At 31.0% G+C, this 8,220-nt stretch overlaps 1 long non-coding RNA gene across 2 annotated transcripts; it reads right to left on the reverse strand.

Moving 5' to 3' along the window:
- Nucleotides 1–227: 227 nt before the first annotated feature.
- On the reverse strand, nt 228–3,735 carry LOC127844366 (uncharacterized). Of its 2 annotated transcripts, none has more exons than XR_008032691.1 (3): nt 3,695–3,735; nt 565–681; nt 228–296 (listed from the first exon to the last, which is right to left on the reverse strand). It is a non-coding gene; the product is annotated as an uncharacterized LOC127844366 (long non-coding RNA). The 2 variants fall into 2 exon arrangements; XR_008032690.1 differs by lacking the exon at nt 3,695–3,735 and adding an exon at nt 3,247–3,287.
- Between the last annotated feature and the right edge of the window lie 4,485 nt (nt 3,736–8,220).

Here is an 8,220-nt window from a genome sequence, read left to right on the forward strand (position 1 = left end):
CATTTTTCGGAATCCCTTAAACTAACAAAATTGTATACTTTACTAAAACGAGTTTTATGCAGAGGCGTTAATCTGGGTTACCTAATTGTCAATAATTAAACTTAAAAAGAAGCAAATTTTAATATAAGAAAGCCAACGATTGTAACAATGTATATATCCAAACTTGAAAACTAACTTCCTGGAACAAACGCGTTGAGAACACGTGGCCTTTCCATCGTCACATTTGCAGTCGTTACAATCGTCTTTGAAAGTTTGCCCGTCCTGGTAGGTTGTTTTTTTGTATGTGCAAGGGGTCTCTATAATTGAACATAGATATGCACCAAGTGAAACATCAGTTGTAAGTCTATTAGCATTTTTGCACGAAAGAAATATATAAGCCATCATACCCATCTACACTTCAGAACAAAACATGTACCTCAGATGTTGAAGAATTCAGAGTAAACAACGTTTAGCTTCGAGTTTAACTGGATTGTCGATGTTGAAAAAATGTAACAGAAGCAAATATAAAGATAACATGTAAACGACTGATACATCGTTTGCATTTCAAATGTAAAAGTAACTTACTGGGATATACGCGTTGAGAACATGTGACTTTTCCATCGTCACATTTGCACTCGCTATAAACGTCTATGAAAGTTTGACCGTCATGATAGGTTTTTTCTTTGTATGTGCATGGGTTCTCTGTAATTTTCACACACATATACATGGAGTGCAACGTCAGTTGCATCATTTGTAAACAATGGGTTAAAAGCATGTTTTTTTAATGGCAAGTTGCCAATCTATTTGCATTGTTGCACAAAAGAAATGTATAAGTCAACATACCCATCTACACTACAGAACAAAATAATAATGACGCTTGGATTACCGAATTTGAACGGTCAAATACAAGTATTTGGAGTTCAAACAGGAACTCTAAACCTCACGATCATCACGGAACTATTCACATTAATAGAGTTTCTATAAATTTTACAAACGGAGACGGATGCAAGTCAGAGAAAAAAATATTTTTGTTATTTATGATGAAAGAAACCATAAACAATAATAAACCATATCTCGTAGTTGATAACACGATTCATAGACATCGTGTAGTTATACATTCATATAGTCGTCCTGCCATATCAGAACGAAGCCGTAAGAATGGTTTTAAATGCAAATTCAAATAGTTTACATGGTCGTGTAGGTAAATTCTATGAAATGTTAAATAGTATTTCATTCATAGTGTAAGAAAATTATATTATACATTAAAGTTATATTCACACAATATTTAATTTACACAATAAAAAAGATTTACTTTCATAAAAGCATCTAAACAGAAATATGTATACCTGTACTGAATAATATAGAGTATAAATCAAATTACATATATGTGTACTGAAATTGCAATACAGATGAACGTATTTAAATGTAGATAAAATCTTATTTAGATAAAACATACATGACAGTATTATTGTATATTTGTATTGTATTATGACAGTAAAAGAGAAACGTGCTTAAAAAAGGAACTGATCGATCGATTCTAACAAATAGCATAAGCTCTTTAATTATCAACAGTAGTCAGTAGTCAATCTCTTAGCATTGTGGCGCAAACAAATAAACTTGACAGAACCCACAAGTACACAACATAGCAATCAAACGCTGCGATCACCGAATTGGAACTGTGAAAACAAAGCATTTTAAACATAAACAGTAGCTCCAAACGTCACAATCATCCAGTTACTATACACATCAATGGCGAATCTATACAATGGACAAAATGGGAAAAAATATTAAAAAAAACAACAACCGAATAACGGAAAATACATTTCAATTTAATAACCATTTAATATACTTTACGGTTGAATACACATCGGAGCAACAGAGTTGTCACGTGTTGTTATGCGTGATGAATCAAAACATGAAAAATCATCCACAACCTCTCGTTTTCTATCAAACTCTTCAGAAAACATTGCATCATGTTGTTAAATTGTCTCATAATCGTCGCGAAATATCAGGAAAAAAATTATTTTAAGACATATCAAAAAGCATCTCTTTAATAGTTTAATAATATTACATTATAAATACAAATTATATTTATTTTATGATATTTCTACACAAATATGGTAATTTACCTATGGAAAAAATAGAAATGATTACACCAAATGTTGAAGCATCCAAAGTAAAATAAAGCAAATTGCCAAAACGTTTACGTATATGAAAATACAGAGGAATGAATTTCTCTACACCAAACTACTTATATAGATTTAAAATAGTTTTTTTAATATGTGATGAAACAATTCAATACAGGCATATTATATTTCTGTAATAATTCAGCATTTAAAACATACATATGTACCCATCTACACTACAGAACAAAACATACAAATGTACCTCCGATGCTGAAGCATTCAGAGTAAAAAACGTTAAGGTTAGGGTTATATTGGATTTTCGATGTAGAAAAGTGTAATAGAAGCAAATATAAAGATAACGTAAAAATCGACTGTTACATCGTTTGCATTTAAAATGTAAAAAGTAACTTACTGGGATATACGCGTTGAGAACACGTGACTTTTCCATCGTCACATTTGCACTCGCTATAAACGTCTATGAAAGTTTGACCGTCCTGATAGGTTTTTTCTTTGTATGTGCATGGGTTCTCTGTAATTTAACACACATATACACGGAGTGTAACGTCAGCTGCATCATTAGTAAAACATGGATAAAGGCATCTTGGTTTTTTCATTGGCAAGTTGCCAGTCTATAAGCATTGTTGCGCTAAATAAATAGTTTAATAATATTGCATTATAAATACAAATTATATTTATTTTATGATATTTCTACACAAATATGGTAGTTTACCTATGGAAAAAATAGAAATGATTACACCAAATGTTGAAGCATCCAAAGTAAAAAAAAGCAAATTGCCAAAACGTATACGCATATGAAAATACAGAGGAATTAATTTCACTACACCAAACTACTTATATAGATTTAAAATAGTTTTTTTTTAATATGTGATGAAACAATTTAATACAGGCATATTATATTTCTGTAATAATTCAGCATTTAAAACATACATATGTACCCATCTACACTACAGAACAAAACATACAAATGTACCTCCGATGCCGAAGCATTCAGAGTAAAAAACGTTAAGGTTAGGGTTATATTGGATTTTCGATGTAGAAAAATGTAATAGAAGCAAATATAAAGATAACGTAAAAATCGACTGTTACATCGTTTGCATTTAAAATGTAAAAAGTAACTTACTGGGATATACGCGTTGAGAACATGTGACTTTTCCATCGTCACATTTGCACTCGCTATAAACGTCTATGAAAGTTTGACCGTCCTGATAGGTTTTTTCTTTGTATGTGCATGGGTTCTCTGTAATTTAACACACATATACACGGAGTGTAACGTCAGCTGCATCATTAGTAAAACATGGGGAAAGGCATCTTGGTTTTTTCATTGGCAAGTTGCCAGTCTATAAGCATTGTTGCGCTAAATAAATATATAAGCCAACATACCCATCTACACTACAGAAAAAAAAACATAAATATGTACCTCCGATGCTGAAGCATTCAGAGGAAACAACGTTAAGGTAAGGGTTTTACTGGATTGTCGATGTTAAAAAATGTAACAGAAGCAAATATAAAGATAACAAAAAAAAAACGACTGATACATCATTGCATTTAAAGTGTAAAAAGAAACTCACTGGGATATACGCGTTGAGAACATGTGACTTTTCCATCGTCACATTTGCACTCGCTATAAACGTCTATGAAAGTTTGACCGTGTCGATAGTTGTTTCCTTTGTAGGTGCATGGGTTCTCTGTAATTTAACACACATATGCCCAGAGTGTAACGTCAGCTGCATCATTTGTAAACAATGGGTTAAACGAATATGGGTTTTTAATGGCAAGTTGCCAATCCATTAGAATTGTTGTACAATACTAATATATAAGCCAACTTCCACGGCTACACTACAGAACAAAACGACTGATACATCGTTTATATTCATCCTGAATCAATCAAATTAATTGGACGCGTTTTATTATAGCCACTTAAGTGTTGATGTCGATTTACACTTTGGATACAATTTGCATTGTGGGACAAACTCGTAAATCTTGTTTTAGTTGACCATTTATGAATTACAAATTTCTTCATATGAACACACGCGTATTTTCAATTATTGATATAAATAGAAACACAACTACTTTTTACACTAAACTTCATTTATCGATTACCTTATCGATAACTCAAAGTCAATAAGTAGACTTTTCCTTTCTTGCATCGCTACGATCGTCCTTTTTATGTGTTTCTTCGTGATTGTCTGATTGCAACGTTCATGAAAAAGCTTTTAAAACAATTGCAATCGTTTAAGACCAATTGCGATAATTATGATACATTAAATCAATAGATTTTGGAACGCTTTCCATAAAAAATGCTCTAATATCTCGAAAAAAGCCATGACTGTATTATTAACATACGCACTTACCCGACATTCAACAGTGACACTGTGAATGCCATTCCATTTCAAAGTTAACTTAAGCAAATATAAGTTACGCATATAACTTACCGGTAGCCGAAGCCAGAACGTAAAGGCTCGCTAATAAAAAAACGATATGTATCGGCGTCATCTGAAGCAAAAACAATCGTCAATTTTCCGCACCAAACAACAGCTTGTAGTTATAGTAATTAGAAATTAAAGCATGATGTAGTTGCTCTGAATTTTTAAATAGCTACGCATTAAAATGTCAAACAACTGTTCATTGGCTTATTATTACTTGCATAAAAACTACAAATTTTAACATAAAATTAGCAATATTTATGCAAATGAATAAATACACATATAAGTCAACCTTCAGCTTCACTAGCATGACAAACAATTCTAATTATAAAATGTCATTCACAATAGACTTAACAATTGGGCTGAACACTATCATGTCTACATAGAGGCACACGCAGGATTCAGGCAAAATATGGAAACTGTTGATAACATTTTTGTGTTACACGGTGTAATTAATTATTTATTAAATGAACAAAAAAGATTGTATGCCGTATTTGTTGATTAAACCAAAGTGTTTGATTACTTGGTGAGGTATATCATATGGTGTAAACTGTTGAAGCTAGACGTTAGAGGAAAAATGCTTGATATCATAAAATCTTTGTATACAAAATCAAGAATAAAATTTGGTAATACAATACGTAATGAAGATTTGTCCTGTTTTTTTAGGAGTAAGACAAGGAGAATCATTATCATATTTCATATTTTCTATTTATTTGAACGACATAGAAGAACATTATATATTAAATGATTTTAAAGGAATAGATATTGGTATGCTAAAATTATTTTTGTTGTTATATGCAGATAACATTGTAATTATGGCAGAAACTGAGGATGAACTAATTAAAGGTTTGTCTTTGTTAGAAGAATATTGTGATATAAGGTGGAAATTATGTGTTAACACAAATAAAACAAAGGTTATGGTTTCAAAAAAGGGGGGACAACTTAGGAGGGATATTTTTTTTTTTTACAAAGACCAAGCATTAGAAATTGTTAAATCATTTGCATATTTAGGAATTGTATTCACTACAGGAGGATCTTTTGCAAATACCTTTGAAACACTTGCAGGTCAAGCCTCAAAGGCTGTTTTTAAGCTTAATTCATATTTAATAAATTATCCAACAATTTCAATGCTTACCAAATTAGAGTTGTTTGATCAGCTTGTTTTACCTCTTTTAAATTATGGGTCAGAAATATGGGGCTTTACCGAGTCAATGGCACTTGAAAGAGGTCACCTAAATTTTTGCAAAAAACTACTTAGCGTGAAAATTCAAACACAAAATAATTTTGTATATAGGGAACTTCGAAAAACATCCTTGATAACTAAAAGACCCATAAATGTAATACGGTATTGGTTGAAAATCATACAGTTAGAAAATCATAAGTATGTTAAGTGTATTTATAGCCACATGTGTGAGACTTAAATAAATAAACCAAAAAAACATTTCTTGAGAAAAATCTGTATGTAATCTATTGCAGACCTTAGGCTTTCAATATGTATGGCTGAATCAAGGTGTAGGTGATGAAAAGTGTTTTTTATCTTTGGTGAAGTCTAGATTAAATGATACATTTATCCAAATTGGATGTCACAACTTAAAGCGGGTATATACGATTTTTATATGTGCTGAATTGTAAAATATTGATACAAATATGATATAAAAACACACAATATGCAAGAAAAATGATACATTTTAGACGAATTTCATAAAATACAGCAAACACAAATTAGCGCCCCGAGCCGATTGTGACGAAGATAATTCGTAATTATTTTCCTACAATAACCGATGCATTCGTCTTTTTAGTAAGTGTTCGTGTGTCGTATGAATCGATATCGCTGCAGGAATTTCAAATGAACCGTTAAACTAAATTTAGATTCACATCGTACATGCATGATATACATGCTGGCGAATTCGGCTGTACAGCCTTTTTCGATTTCAGAATTAAATATCTGGCTTATTTAGCATTTTTCGACACATGTTCTTCTTAACTTTTATTTTAGTTTATATTGAAATATATGTATAATAAGTTTTTTACACATTTTATATTAATAAATAAATATTTGACAATATCGTATATACCCGCTTTAATAATTCCTCAAGAGCAATAAGTAACAGGCAGTTTTGTAAATTTCAATTGCAACCTTACTTAAAAATATGTTAGCATAAATAAGTTTAGATCTGATCTTTGTAGATTAAGGGTTTCATCCCATATATTAGAAATAAAATCAGGCAGATGGCACAAACCTGAGGCCATACCATTTCAAGATAGAAAATGTCAATATTGCAATGTTCTTGAGGATGAATATCTTTGTTTTACTAGAATGCTCTTTATATGATGATAGTAGGAAATTGTATATAAATAAATATTACCGGAAAATACCAAACATGATAAAATTTATTGAAATAATGCAATCGGATAATGCAAGTACCAACAGAAACTTAGCTATGTTATACATAAAGCATTTAGTCAAAGAAACCTGTATAAATAGTATTATGAATAATTGTATATAATGCATTACCCAAACTTGACTTCTCGCTCTCTACTATAGTAGATTCGTCTCTGTTGTTTTTGATGTTACCGTTATAGCATTGATTGTGAAATAGATTATAAATGTTGTTATCCAAAAAAAATGTGTCCTAGACCTTTTCATGTATTGATATATGTACTTTATTTAACAAATTATAAAATTCAATACTGATCACATGTCATGCCTTTATATATGTTTAGATCAAGTATACTCATGGACAGTGTGTCTATTGCATATATTGATATGTGAGACAGAAACAAAATGCTCTAAACAACACAATGATGGACATTTCAAACACACAAACAGGAACACGACTGAGGTCGCCGCATTTGAAAGGTAAATGAAAAGCCCAAGGGGTTTAAACCGGTTTTATGGAGGTTAAACATTGTTTGAAAATGTGTTTAAATACTTTTATTATATATCGAATGGCGATATCGGCAAATATCATGTGATAAAACATAATAATATGATATCTTCATATGCCGAATATAAATTAACAGACCAAAATTTACTGTTCAAGCAACGTGTTTTACTGACCTTTTTATTGATGTGCAAATAAAACTATTTAAATGATCAAAAATATTAAATAAAGTAAGTTAACTAGTTTACTCATAAATTGCATAAAACATAAACAATCAAACGGGCAATGTATGAAATACATATTAAATTACTTCATGTTACCATATGTGTTATATGCAACAGAATACAAATAGTATTATAAACGAACTTGATTTTGTTTTAAATAATTGTAGTGTTAAGTGAAGACAAAAACACAACACACATGAATTCAGTTTACTTAAAGCAAGCTGATAAACGCGTTACCTTGAATACCACACGGCTCCTTTAATCAAAATCAAACAAAAGACAAAAACTATCGTTATTTATATTTTAGCGGCGGTTCAATTCCTTCATACGATGTCATCATCAAGCTGTTACCAAAAACATCAAGGGATTTCAGAAATTACATAATTTTTGTAATTCCGCTTCTTATTTTTCTTGTATTTACATGGAATATTACACATGCTCATTAAGTCCTTATTGTGCTATAACCAGTAAAATTGTATCAGTACACATAAGTGGTATTGCGTACTGTTAAAGATGCTTATCTGCGTTAAGTGCCCATCTTGAGACCGTCGGCATCACAGCG

Source organism: Dreissena polymorpha, chromosome 9, assembly GCF_020536995.1.
Source record: "Dreissena polymorpha isolate Duluth1 chromosome 9, UMN_Dpol_1.0, whole genome shotgun sequence".
NCBI lineage: Eukaryota > Metazoa > Mollusca > Bivalvia > Myida > Dreissenidae > Dreissena > Dreissena polymorpha.